The 14,595-nt window shown below is 35.2% G+C and overlaps 1 protein-coding gene across 8 annotated transcripts in view; it reads left to right on the forward strand.

The window, feature by feature from the left end:
- EBF1 (EBF transcription factor 1) overlaps positions 1-14,595 on the forward strand; it is a 390,212-nt gene that overhangs the window by 33,746 nt on the left and 341,871 nt on the right. The window lies entirely within an intron of this gene.

The following is a 14,595-nucleotide window of genomic DNA, read 5'->3' on the forward strand; positions in this document are numbered from 1 at the left end:
GGACAGAGGCAACTCATAGGGTTTCCTAGATTAACAGACCTAAGGGTCTTTTATTCCATTTCATGAATGATTAAAAATAGAAGTTTTGGAGGAGGCGTAGAAAGGTATTTTATCATCCCTCCCCCATTTTTATTTGTTGAAGCATTGGGGAGAGCAGAAAGGAAAAAAAAAAAAACAGAATTCTTTTTATCTCTAAATGGTAATACTATGGAGTAAATCACATTTCAGGATGGCTCAGCTTTCGTGTAAAAATGCAACTGAATTGAAAATGTATATGATATTATTCTTACGATTCTTAAGACTTTGTCTACTTTGGTAATTTTTTGTGTATAATGATAGAAATGGCTTTTTCCTACTGGACGGGGTGGAATTTATTGGTCAGAGTGGGTAAATATATGTGAGCTGCCTCTATGCTCCCTGGGAGAATATTACTACAGACCCCCGCTCCCAATCCCCAGTTCCTGTGTAGAAGGTGGCAGATTTTTAATGCAATACAATATTAAAAATGTAACATCAAGATATTTAATAGAGTTTTGGGGAACAAGTGTGGTGTGTGTGTGTGTGTGTGTGTGTGTGTGTAAAACAGCTCTAATTTTCTTGTTCTATTTTGGGATCCTGTTTTATTTCCTGTTCTGGAAAAAATTCAGGCAAGCCCTAGAAAGTTACTGGTGTGTGATTTCTGGAATTTTTCTTATGCAGTTATGATCAGATATAATGCAATAGGAATGAGCACTTTACAATGTTTAGAAGCTTTGCGATTAAAAAACAATTAAAGAAATGTTTCTCTTTAAAAACACTTATGGCATATCTTAATTTAGTATATTGAAATTTTATGTTCCAAATGAAAATGACATATTCAGTACTATAAATCTGCTTTTAGTATGTATAGTATACGTGATTAAAATGTGCTATTTCAATACCTTGAAATTATATCCTGGACATTATTAAAGTGACCCAGATAGAGACTTTCACAGCACCCACTGAAATGTTGTGAACAGTACTGTTTTTGTCTCAGCTCTTGGAAAGGTGTAGGCAAACGGAGATAAATCTAGCACAGGCTACTTCTCTGATTACCCACCTTTGTTCCAGGGCAAATGAAAGGTTTTAGATATAGAAGGTTCATTATTACAGAATTTTAATTGCCTTAATCTGGCAAAACTCCTCATCTGACAAGAACTTATTTTTTCCCCAATCTTCTTTTAAGACATGATGGCTCTATTGAATGTTGTGCCATGTGTGTGGCAAAGATTAGAGGAGGAATAACATTATTGTGGAGGATTATATACTTCTGGAAGCAGCAATACTTCTAAATACAGGTAGACCTCAGTTAATGACCTTAACTGGGAACCAGCAATTCTGTTTCTAAGCGATGTGGTCATAAAGTGAAAAATCACATCACAGTCTTGACTTATGATGGCAGTTCTGGTAATGAACATTAAATGAATCACATGTGATCATTAAGTCTGATGTCACGTAACTGTGACTTGCAACCTTCTGTTGCCTTCCCCATTGACTTTGCTTGTTGGAAACTGGCATGAAGATAGCAAATGGCGATCCCATGATGGCAGGACACAGCAGTGGCTGCAACTTTGAGAAGTGATCATCAGCTTCTTTATTCAGCACCTTCGAACAGTTACTGGACAACTAAACAAGAGTTACCTGTAAGCTTTTGGAGCTAAAGTGAAGTACCTGGGAAGTGTGTGTATGTGTGGTTTCTTCCCTCTTTCTCTTTCAAGAAGAAACTTTTTTTTTAATTTTTATTGGTTTTTAAGACGAACATAGACAAACAAAACATATAAACATCAAGCCATCTTCCATATATATACATACAGTGTGCTGGTTGGTTTACAAATTGTTTTGTGCTTCAATTTCGTAGTCTTCAATTACAATTACATTGTATATATTCTCATATTTTCAATCAAGTATTAAATACATTAATATCAATGTTAATCAATTATTTGACTCTACTTTTATTCATTTATGTTTTACGAAATAATCATATTTTACTTAAATTGTTTTGTGACAGTTCATATTATCATCTCAAATCTATCCTACAATCATTTTGTAGATGTAATAAGAAAAGAATACATCTTTATATATTTATTATTTTCTAAGAATCTACATATTTCATTACCATGTTTTATTGTCTAACCATTGATAGAATAGATCCCAGATTTTATAAAATTGTTTATTATCTTGTTCTCTGATTTCAAATGTCAATCTACTTATTTCAGCACATTCCAATATTTTCTTAATGATTTCCTCCTGTGATGGTATTTTCTCATTTTTCCAATTTTTAGCAAATACAATCCTAGCCGGCTGTTAATACATTTACAATCAGGTATTTCAAGTCTTTACTATATATTTCAGGTAAAATTCCCAATAAAAATATCTCAGGTTTCAAATCTATATGCTTTTTTGTCATTTATTCCAACTACGTGTGGATTTTAGTCCAATATTTTTTAGCATCCGTACAAGTCCACCACATATGGTAATATGAGCCAGGTGTCTGATGACATTTCCAACATTTTTCCGGTTTGTTCTTGAACATTCTTGCTATTCTTGTTGGGGGGAAGATGCCACCTGTAAAACATCTTATACAAATTTTTCTTTATATGCTGTTGACATTGTCATTTTAGAAACCACAATTTTTGCCATTTCTCTAGATCAATCCCATGTCCAAAATTCTTCCCCCAAGCAATCATAGTTTCTTTAACTTATTCTTCTTCTAGTTTAATTTCTAATAAATATCCATACAATTTTTTAATCACCTATTCATCAGAACCTGTCAGAATCTTATCTAAATCAGTCAGTTTATCATAGAAACCTTCTGTTTTAGAGTCCTTACCATACCTTGAATGTATTTGCGCATATAAAAACCAATTCATCTTTGTACCTTGTTCCTCTAATTTTTGTATAGATTTAAGTTCACCCTTTTCATTCAATATTTCACCATATCTAACTGTTTGTTCCTTTTTATATATTATAGGATAAGAAAATGCTTCAATAGTTGATAGCCAGACTGGAATTTTCAAATAGCATTGTCTTTTAGTCTTCTCCCAATTTAACCACAGAGACTCCCATATATAATGTCTTCTAAAATACCCCTGTGATTTAGTTCTTTTATACCATAGAAAAGCATGCCATCCCAACAACAGATCATGTCCTTCTAATTTCAACAATCTAGTGTTTCTTAATGTTATCCATTCCTTAACCCACATCAAATTTGTAGCTTGGTAATACAACTCCCAATTAGGCAAACCAAATCCTCCTCTTATTCTAGCATCTTGCAAAAGCTTTAGCTTGATTCTCACTTTCTTTCCTTGCCATATATATTTCAACACAATTTTATTTAAATCTTCAAAATAATCTTTTCCAAGCCTAATTGGAATTGTTTGGAACAAATATAAAATTCTGGGTAGTATATTCATCTTGATTGTTGATATTCTCCCTATTAATGACAGTTGTAAATTTTCCCATTTCGCCAAATCTAACGCTATCTGCTGCTTAAGTTTGATATAATTATTCTCTTTTAGTGTACTGCATCTTGCTGTCAAATGTATCCCCAAGTACTTAATCTTATTCGTGACCTGAATTTTCAATAGATCTGCCAGTTCTTCCTTTTGTCTTGATGGCATATTCTTTGTCAAGATCTTTGTCTTATCTTGGTTTATTTTCAAACCAGCCACTTTTCCATATGTCTCTATCTTTTCTATCAATTTTGATGCTGTTTCTAGTGGATCTTCTAAAATGAAAAACAGATCATCTGCGAATGCTTGCAACTTAAATTCTTCCTTTTTAATTTTCATCCCTTTTATATCCTTTTCTTCTCTAATATTTCTGTTTAGCACTACCACGGTTAACAGAAACAACAGAGGTGATAGTGGGCACCCTTGTCTTGTTCCTTTTCTTATATCAATAGAGTCTGTCAGTTCTCCCTTTATCATTACCTTTGCCGTTTGCTTATGATATATAACTTCTATTGCTTGAATAAACTTTTTAGCAAAGCCCATCTGTTCCAGTTGTAATAACATGAATTGCCAACTCACATTATCAAATGCCTTCTGTGCATTTAGAAATATCAAAGCCATTTATTTTTCAGGGTATGCCTTGTAGTATTCCAAAGTGTCCAAGATTACTCTCATATTATCTTTAATTTGTCTCTTTGGCAGAAATCCATTTTGATCAGGATGGATAAAGTTGTTTAAGTATTTTTAAAGTCTTTCTGCCAATATTGAAGCAAAAATTTTATAATCTGCGTTTAGTAAAGAAATAGGTCTGTAGTTCTTGATTTGTAATGGATCGGCCTCCTCTTTTGGGACAAGTGTAATATAAGCTTCTGACCATGATTTAGGTATCTTCTTCTTTAACATAACTTCATTCATAACTTCTAGCAATGGAAGGTTCAACGATTCTTGTAGTGTTTTATAAAATTCTGCCGGAAGTCCATCTGGGCCTGGTGCCTTTCCATTATTTAGCTTCCCGAGTGCTTCAGTTAACTCCATCATCGTTATATTGCTTTCTAACATTGTTTCAATCTCTTTAGGTAGCTGGGGTAAATTAGCATTCTGTAAGTACTGTTTAACTCTTTCCTCATCAATATTCTCTTGTGTGTATAGTTTCCCATAATAGTCTCATATGATTTCCTTCTTCTCTTTACTACCATAGCAAACTTGGCCTTGGTCATCAATTAATTGCAATATTTTCCTTGATTCTTTCTCCTTTCTCAATTTATATGCTAACCATCTACCTGGTTTATTTGCATCTTCAAAGTAGTTCTGTTTAGCACCTCTGATTTTCTGTGCTAATTCTTCTTTTTCTATTAGACCCATTTTATGTTTGATTATATCCATTTTTAACTTAATGTCCTTTTTCTGTGGCATTTTCTGTAGCTCTTTTTCAAGTCCTTTATACTCATCCTCTAATGCCTTAGAGGCTAGTCTTTTCATGGTATTTCTTTTCCTTGTATAGTCTATTATCAAGCCTCTGGCATATGCCTTCATTGTATCCCATACATTCTGGATTAATGTATCTTCTTTTTTGTTTTCTCTAAAGAAGAAAGCCAGTTCTTTCTCCATCCACTGTGTGAAGTCTTTTCCCTTTAATATAGTATTATTTAACGTCCATCTAGATCTTCTTCTTTGTCCTTTCCATTTAATTGTCATTGGATTGTGATATGCCCAAGTACTTTTTTCAATATTTATTTCTTGAATATTAGCTAACAATTCTGTTGACATCCATATCATATCTATTCTGGACCATGATAAGTGTCTATTTGAGCAGAAGGTGTATTGTTTAGTTTTAGCATTTCTTTCTCTCCATGTATCTTTTAAGTTTATTTCATCTACCATTTTAAAAAAAGATTTAGGGAGAGTCTTTCTGTTTTGCTTTGTTGTTTCCTGTGCTGTATAGTCCAGTTTATTATCTACAATTCCATTAAAATATCCCATCATAACTATATTGGCATAGTCCAGTTCAATTATTTTCATGTGTAATTTTTTATAAAATTCTTCTTGATTGTCATTCGGGGCATAGATTGCAAACAGGAGTGTTTTCATATTATTGTCCATTATTTCCACCATTAGTGTTCTTCCATCGTCATCAGTATAGATCAATTTCGCTGGGATAATATCTTTAATGTATAAAACCACTCCTCTTTTCTTACATTGTGTCAAAGAGATAAATATTTTCCCTAATTTTGGCTGTATCAACAGTTGTTCATGTTGCTTTTTGATATGTACTTCTTGTAGGCAGATTATATCAAATTTTAATTTCTCTAATTTTTGGAAAGTTTTCCTTCTTTTAACAGCTGAGTTAAGTCCATTTATATTAATTGTAATCAGTTTTTTCTCTTCCATGATTATATTTTGTAGTTAGGTTTAGCAGCTCTCGTAGATCTTGGTTCACGTTGTTCTTTGGCTTCCACCTTTCTACCTACTGCACCTTCTTCTTTTTCAGTCGCCATTTGGCAGTCCTTATTTGCGTTTTAATGGCTTTCTTTGTAAATCTGATGTGAACTTCTCTTGGTAAGCTATTTCTCATTGCATATCTTGTGAAGATTCGATAAACCTCATCTATTCCATCCATCATCTTCTCTTTAGTTATTTCCAAAGCTTCAACCAAAATTTCTATCATCATCTCAGCTAGGTTTTGTCCCTTTTCTTCCTCTGTGTTTTGGAATCTGAGATAAAATTCTGATCTGTCCATCTCCCATCTCAGCACCCCACTTTTATCTTGTTCAACCACAGTTAATCTGCTACCAATGTCTCCAATCTTCTTATCTCTTTGTTTATCTTCTTCAATTTTTTGGAATCTCTCATCATACTTCATCATCATTTGTTGAGTGTTCTCCACCTTTTCATCAGTTTTCCCTGTTCTTTGTTCAATGTTCTCTGTTCTCTTTTCAATATTCTCTGTTCTTATTTGAATATTTTGAATTCCTTGCATAATCATCTGCAGGGTCACTTTTTCCTGTTCCTTTTCTTGCTGTAACATTGTCTGTATAGAACGTTGTCCTCCAGATGGTGAAGAGGAAGAAGTAGAAGTTGAGGAACCAGGGGCTTTTAGTTTCCTACTCATTTCAAACAATTCAAAATCTTCAGGTTCTTCTAGACCTTAATCCACTTGTGAGATAACCAATTGCAACTCCAAATAAAAATTGTAGGAAAAAAACACCAAATAGTAGCAATAATAATCATAATCATAATCATAATCATAATAATAATTTCTTCAGGTTCTTGTATACCTTAATCCAATCGATTGGCTAGATAGCAGTAAAAACTCAAAAATGGAAGAAAAAAGCATAAACACACACAAAAAAGAAAAAAATGTTAAATCCTGAAAAAGGCAGAAAAGTAAAAGGTAAAAAACTAAAAAGGAGAAAAAAAGTTCTTCAGGTTCTTCAACACCTTAATCCAATTAAGAGATCTCAGGTATAAAAGGATGCATAAGAAAAAAAGAAAGCCACAAAAAAACCCCAATATGTAAGGTAAATAGAGAAAAAAAAATATAGGGGAGGGAGAGAGAAAAAAGAAAAGAGACTACTCCCTTAAAAAAAAGGAAAGAAATCATTAATACTAAAGCTTTTCCTTTAAAATAAAATGCAAACATAAAAATTTGACTTCAAAAGACAAAAAGAAAGACAAAAATCAAGTTCGAAAAGGTCAAAAATCCAAATAGCTATTATGAAAAGTAAACTAGTAAGGAGGGGGTTTGTTAAAGTATGAATTAGCGCAGCTTAAAAAAAATAAAAAGAGCACACTGCACATTGTTTGATTGTCCAAGGCTTTTGTTAAAATTTATAACTCTCTTCTCCAGAGTCTTATCAGCTTTTTTCCCCTATAAGCTTCAACACCAGACTCCAGCTGTTGATAGAAACCCAGAAAAGCACCTGCAGTAATGTTCTCCCATGCTCTTCCCTCTATCTTATCAAACAGGCAATGTCCTTGAAAAGAAGTCTCTTTTTCTTTCTCAGCTTTGTCTGGTCAGGAAAAAATAATATTTCCAAGCCTCTAGTTGGCAGTGTTACAAAGTTTCTTTTGCTTTCACTTCCCCCTCCGTTTCCAAACAAAATATAATGGAAATTAATTAAAAAGGGAAAAAGATATTTAAAAAGATGACTAAAAGGGAGTCTCTAGCCTAAAATATTATAAAGTCAAAAAGGAGAGAAAGAATAAGTGGAAGAAGAAAAAAACCAGTCCAGTTTCAAAATATAAAATCATGTATAGAAAATCCAGCAATGAGACCAAAAAAATAAAAATATTACTTTGACATTCCTGTTTAAAATTGCCGCTTAATCACTTCTGTCAAAACTTTTACAGATTCTTTCTTTTCCTTAGGGTGTCCTTTCAAATCTTAAAATAAAGAAAAAATTCTCACCAGACCGGCACACTTTCTCTTTCCGTTCTCTTTCGTTTTGGAGCTGTCCCAACTTCAGCAGCTTTAATGGCTGCCTCTTTGCCGCTGGCAAAAAGAACTTCTCCTGGATCTACCAGGGACTTTGCGGTATCCCTGGGATCGACAGGATGCACTATTTACATTCACCGTCTCTTCGGGACTGTTTAGATCCGATTGGACCATCCAGGAACAAAGATATCAGCAGCGATCTCAGACCTCCAAGATCGTATGCCGTATCGTCGCGACGCCAGCTCCGCCCTCCTCTAAGAAGAAACTCTTAAAAAGAGGTTGCATGTAGTCACTGCATTGACTGAAAGAGGTGATCTGACAAATCCTAATCCATTAGAGCCGTATGAAACATTTCCAACATGGCAGCAGTCTCTGACTATATAAGTGACCTAATGCTGGGAGGAATAACAGCATATGCTTTGTGTATTATTTATAAATAATATAATAATATAATAAACATGATAAATGTAATGTAATATAATTAATATAATGTGTAGCTAGCATTATATAAATATATTTTATTCTCTCTCTCTCTCTCTCTCTCTCTCTCTCTCTCTCTCTCTCTCTCTCTCTCCATCCATCCATCTACCTATCTATCTATCTATCTATCTATCTATCTATCTATCTATCTATCTATCTATCTATCTATCTATCTATCTATCTATCTATCTATCTATCTATCTATCAACAGAGTGGTCAATGCCTGGAATACTCTACCTGACTCTGTGGTTTCTTCTACTAACCCCAAACTTAACTCACTTAACCTTAGACAGTTGACCTCACCCCATTCCTAAGAGGTCTGTAAGGGGCATACATAAGTGCACCATGCCTACCATCCCTGTCTTAATGTTCCTTTTTATTCATATCTATTTCATGTATTAATAATCATGTTTATACTTATATATATTATCAAATGCATGGTTGACAAAATAAATAAATAAAAATAAATAAAAAATAAAATGAATAAAATAAAATGTCCTTATATAAATCGTATATAATGTTATATAAACGTAGTGTTAGCTAACAAGGCCTTAATCAGATCATTCCTCCTGCCCTGCCGTATGCCACCCAGCCACCTCCTGCTCACTGGGGCTTTTGATTCCTTTCAATGCGATTATTTCACATACTCTAATCCAGAATCATTGACATGAATACAAAAGGCTAGTGACATCTAATAGATGCCTCTTAGCTTTGCCTCCCTCTTGTTCCTTGCCTTTCCCCCCATTTCCTCTTCTTCCTCCCCCCCCCCACCTGACAAAAGCTTACAGACACTTGGGCTCTGTCTCTCTGAGCAGCATGAGAGGCTGTTCATGAAATATAAAGGAGGAAAAAGGACTGACGTAGGGCTGATAAGCAAGGGAGCAAAAGACCATAGATTAAAAGTAAATGCCACTAAATCCCATCCTGGATCCTCACTTGTTCCTTCAGTGTTTTCTTTAACTCTTCCACTGCTGAAAGAAAACAGAGGCTAAACCAAGGAGACCCACTCTCTCCCTCCCTCTCTCTCTCTCTCTCTGTGTGTGTGTGTGTGTCTGTGTGTGTGTGTGTCTGTGTGTTTGTATATGTGTATGGTTGAAGAAATAAAGATTATTTGTTGCCCCCTTCCCCCAATGATCTGATATTGGGGTTTGGCTGACAGAAATCCAAGCAGCCTTGGGTTGCTGCAGAAAGACTCCAGGCAGCTTGTAAATCAACAGCCTGCTTGGATATTCTAATATAATACATTAGACAACAAAAGAGATTAAATGCTTCCCACTCCACCGCAAACAGTTTCTGATGTGTGGTTAAGATTGATATAAAGCATATATGTATTTGTGTTTGTATAAATGTTGTGCGTACATATACATCAAATGTTATATATTAAAAAATGTATAAGTTATTGTAGAGCCAGTTTGGTCTTGTGGTTAAGGCACCAGGCTAGAAAGAAGAAGGCGGTGAGAATAAAGGCATAAAAGGCGGCTGGGTAACTTTGGACCACTCGTGCTCTCTCAGCTGAAATGAACTTCAGCCTGGGTCTCTGTGGTCTTAGTATAAAATTTGAATCAGTGCACCTCAATTCCCCCAACTGTTGAAGCAGCAGCAGCAATATTTTCATTTATCAGCCACTGAAGCTCTTGGAGGCCCATAGTTCCTTCCAGTATATTTCTGACTGAATCTGGAATTCGCCCTGTCTTTCATCCTCATCTATTTAACCAGTTTACACCCTTTCATGGTCATAGATAGCAATAGAAGCTCCTGAGTACTGTACCAGTAACTGTAAAACCAGTGTCAGTTGCACAAATTGTCTATCTCAAATTGATACTTTCAAGATATACAGGGACTTCACAGATGAAGGGGCATAGTTTGTCATACAAAATGATCACATGGATTGATATTTTTAATTCAAAGTTCTAAGACTAATTTGTTAAAATACAATCCCAGCCATTACTTCAATAACTTGTCTACACGCTTCTGTTTACTGGGTCATTGATTCAACAAACAAAAATATAGTGGAATTAAGTTTACACTGATGTGGGATACAGTGAGAATTCTATTTAATAATTTGCTCTTGCACCTTTCAGAGTTTTTAGAAATTCTTGGTTGATCTCCTTAAATCCTAACTAGTGGGCCAAGTTTGTAATTCATCCGAAGGCACCATTTTATGAAAAGCTATTTGGAATAATCTCTTGCAATGGCTTCATACGGGTTTTAAATAGAATCTGGGAAATTATCCAACCTCACAATTTACCATATATTGAAATTCCCATCAGCTTTGAAATTGGGTAAAAGGAAACTTAAAGTTGGATGTTTTAAATAATCTAGGAAGAAACGGGCAACTTTTGAAGGGCTGAGATTCTGTTATGGAAACTCACACATGGTCTGGGCATTCTTCCTTCCAGTCATCTAAAATCTTGGGAAACACCCAGATTTTAGCAACTTGGAAGATTCATGTCACTGCACTCAAAATGTGTTGGATTTTGTATTCCCAATTCTTTGAAGATTTCAGTCGCTTTTAAAATGGCTTAATTTTTTTTTTAATTTTCATTTAATTTGTGAGGCTGGACCTGTTCTTCTAGGAAGCAATGAATATGAGGTGCCTGAGCATGCAGCATTATAAAGATCTGCTCTAAAAATGCATTTCAGAGTTTAAAAAAAGAGAAGTGGCAGGCTTAAAATGATTAACAGGACAGGTTTCCTTGGATTATAGCCATAAATCTCAATGTAGTCTCTACCCCTGACCATTTCTCTGGCCATTTTGAAAAAAACTCTTCAAATATTGCCACAATCTGATTTCCTTATTGAGTGAAGAGGAAGAATTCCCTCCCCCCTCCCCCAACACTTTAGAATGGATTCTTCAGTGTCGGGAACTGTTGTTAAAATTTTATTAACATAATTGTTAATAAGGTAGTGCAGCCTGTAATATCATGATATCAGGATTCCTCCCCTTCTCCTTTTATGTTTGTATCAGATCTCATTTGGAAACCTAATGATTTTGAAATATTACCTGCATTCAAATTAAAATTACCTTTCAGTTTAAAAGAAAAGACACACTCCTGAGGCAAACACTAGCTTTCTCTGTGATCTCTATGAAATTAACCTTTTAGTTAGATTCTTTGGCATTCGTTTCCTAGCATATCCATTGGCTGACATCCCAGATGTTAAGTCTTTCTAAGTGGGTGTTAAAGGACATTTTACCTGGCTCAACTTTAATAGAAGAATGACAAGAACAAGCAATATATAATCACTGCATACAGTTCTTTCCAAGAGGTGGATTACTGTAATGCATTTCAGCGTTAACGGGGATTTGTCCTTGTACCCGTGTTTTCATAGCCTAATATCTTTAGTTGTTTAAGGGCGTAGGGACACGTTCAAAGAAATGTGAATGCTTTTGGCTCAGTCTGTTGATCTGGAAGGCCTAATGATTTTCATGTCAAATTATCCTTCAACTTTTTTTTTTTTTTACAAATTACATTTCTAGCAGTAACATATGATCTTCCTTAGCTGAGACTGTGTTCGTTTTATTTAATAGAGTGTACATCTCTGATTTTTCTATGTGCTAGAAATCTGTTGCCAATTCATTTTAAATGTTTCTTGTATTTTATTTCTTGAAATATATGGCCCCAAGATACTTGGAGTTAAATTTCTTAAGCTTTTGTAGTCCCCTTTAGTTAGTATACTGTTCCCCAATTGTTTCCATCCCATCTAGGTGGGATCTCCCCACCCAAATGAAGCAAATTGAAGGATATAAAGGTCATGATCTCTGACCTCTGTATGTGACATGCTCTTTCACTATAACCTCTAGAATGAGAAGCCTAGAGTTCTTTTAATGTGTAAGTCTATAGATGGTTCTTGTTTATCGATGAAGTTGCATAGGTTGGAATGAATGGATGAAATGAATGAATGATCCTGTGTATTCTGTGGTCTCTCAATTAATGGACCATTATTGTCTTTAGGTGTGTGCATGTTTCCATTGTGTGTGTGTGTGTGTGTGTGTGTGTGTGTATGGAGAGAGGAGGGGGGGGAGAAAAGCAAAGAATTGTGTATTTTTTTTAATGCACTAGCCAATTCTTAGGCCTGAGATGGGATTAGTAGTGGGAGGGGGGAAATATTTAGGTAGGGCCCTTTTGCCTTTGGCCCTTTGCTCATTTGCAGTTTTTTTCAGCACCAAATGTCATAGTAATCTCACTGTTTTGCCTTGATCACATGATGACGGCCTTATCTCGCCCCCAGCTGAAAACTGAAAGAGTTTTGTGTCCATCTATGAGTTTTGAAAAAAGAACTACTTTTCCCATTTTACCCATTACAGAACCAAAGCCAAATTCATTAATGACCTTATCAGCTGGTCAACATCTTCAAATATTCTTTTTCCTTATATTTCATTAACTACCAATTTCTTAAAACAGGATATGATTCGTGCAAGATGTAAGGTCAACACAAGTTGTGTGTTGTGTTGTGCTGGGGATCCATAATGGTGAAAGCCTCTCAAACAGAAATTATATAATATGTCTATTCAGCAATAAGGAGAGCCACCCTATTATGGAAAAGTCAAGTGACAAACACATTTCTTTCAGAAAACACAGAGCTCTGATGATTATCTTTGGATTTTTGGAGAATTATTATTTTATTATTACTAGAGTGCCCTGAAAGGCTGAAACCGAGAGACTGTCACCATAATTCTAAAGTGCTTTTTTGTGGGTGTTTTTCATCAGGATCCATTTATTTTTCTAAATAGAAACATGTCTTTTGATAGAACCTATTTGAAGAAATCAAATGTGTTGAACTAACAGTTGAATCCTGAGGCAGGCAGCCTTAAGTATAACTGTAAAATCTCAGTTGAGTGTCTATAGGTCTGTCAGTACGAGTGGAGTTTTCAAAGGCTTCCAAATTCTATGGACAAGACTATCAATATAGTTTGTAGATAGAGAGGTGTTGTTTGTATATTGCAGTTTTAATTGAGGCAAGCTCTGCCCCTCCATTTTTACCACGTGAAAAGATTCAGGAAACATTATTCCAGCCATTCTTCTGCCAACAGAAAAGCACAATCAATTTACTTAAGTTCAGTGGCCAAAATGAAAGGCCACAAGCATTGCCTTCCTCTTCTCCACAATCTTCAGAGGAAATAGGAAACCTCAAATTGGCTGGAAGCTCCTTAATGCATTTTCAGTAAGTTGACTCCCTGGCCATGCAGTATCAACTTCTCATTCCCACTTAGACTGAGGTAGGTGACCTGTTAGGCTCAGTGAGTTCATCTGATTTTGAATCCATGACACTGATACTGATATGTTAGCTGCTGAAGAGGGGTAGCATGTTTGCAAAATGGCTGCTCAAGGGGCGTGGGCAGTTACAAAGCACTTATTTACCAGAAGGAAAACTGAGAACATTGTGTTGCTTGACACTTACTTTATTCTCTGCGATGCTTCCTGTTCTTCTAGGTTAACATTGCTTTCTTTCCTGACTTGGTAGGCAATCAGAACACAGCACTGGTTTCCAGCCACCCAATATACTTTCTTTGGAACATCTTAGCTTCCTCCAGGGTATAAACTTGTCCTGCTTATCTGTATATCTTAGTTGCTGAGTTGGGACTGGATTATTGCAATGCTTTGGGTCAGGGTCTTTCTTTGATGATTTGAAATGGTAACTGAGCCAAAATGGGAAAGCCAGTGGAAGCTGGGAGAAAGTTGTCATTGCAGAATTACACCCATCTTGAATTGCTGCACTGACTACCAGTTGACTTCAAAGGTAAGATGCCACCCATCAGCTGAGAAGACAATGCCACTGAGATAATACCAGGGATAATGCCTTGCAAGGATTTCTGCATATCTGGTGTGAACCTCAAGGAAGACCTCTAAGGATTCTGTCCCTACCTGAAATGAAGGAGGTTGGGACCAAAAGGCAGGCCTTCTTGGTAGTGATTGATTATATGATATCAAATCTTTAGAATAGAATAGAATAGAATAGAATAGAATAGAATAGAATAGAATAGAATAGAATAGAATAGAATAGAATAGAATAGAATAGAATAGAATACTTTATTGGCCAAGTGTGATTGGACACACAAGAAATTTGTCTTGGTGTAAATACTCTCAGTATACATAAAGAAAAGATACATTCGTTAAGAATAAAAAATCATAATGTACAACACTTAATGATAGTCATAGGGTACAATCAAAAATCAAATCATACTAGGAAACAATCAATATAAATTGTAAG

The sequence above is a fragment of the Notechis scutatus genome, chromosome 2 (genome assembly GCF_049901735.1).
Source record: "Notechis scutatus isolate UNSWTSFEM ecotype Mainland chromosome 2, rNotScu1.2, whole genome shotgun sequence".
NCBI classification, from domain to species: domain Eukaryota; kingdom Metazoa; phylum Chordata; class Lepidosauria; order Squamata; family Elapidae; genus Notechis; species Notechis scutatus.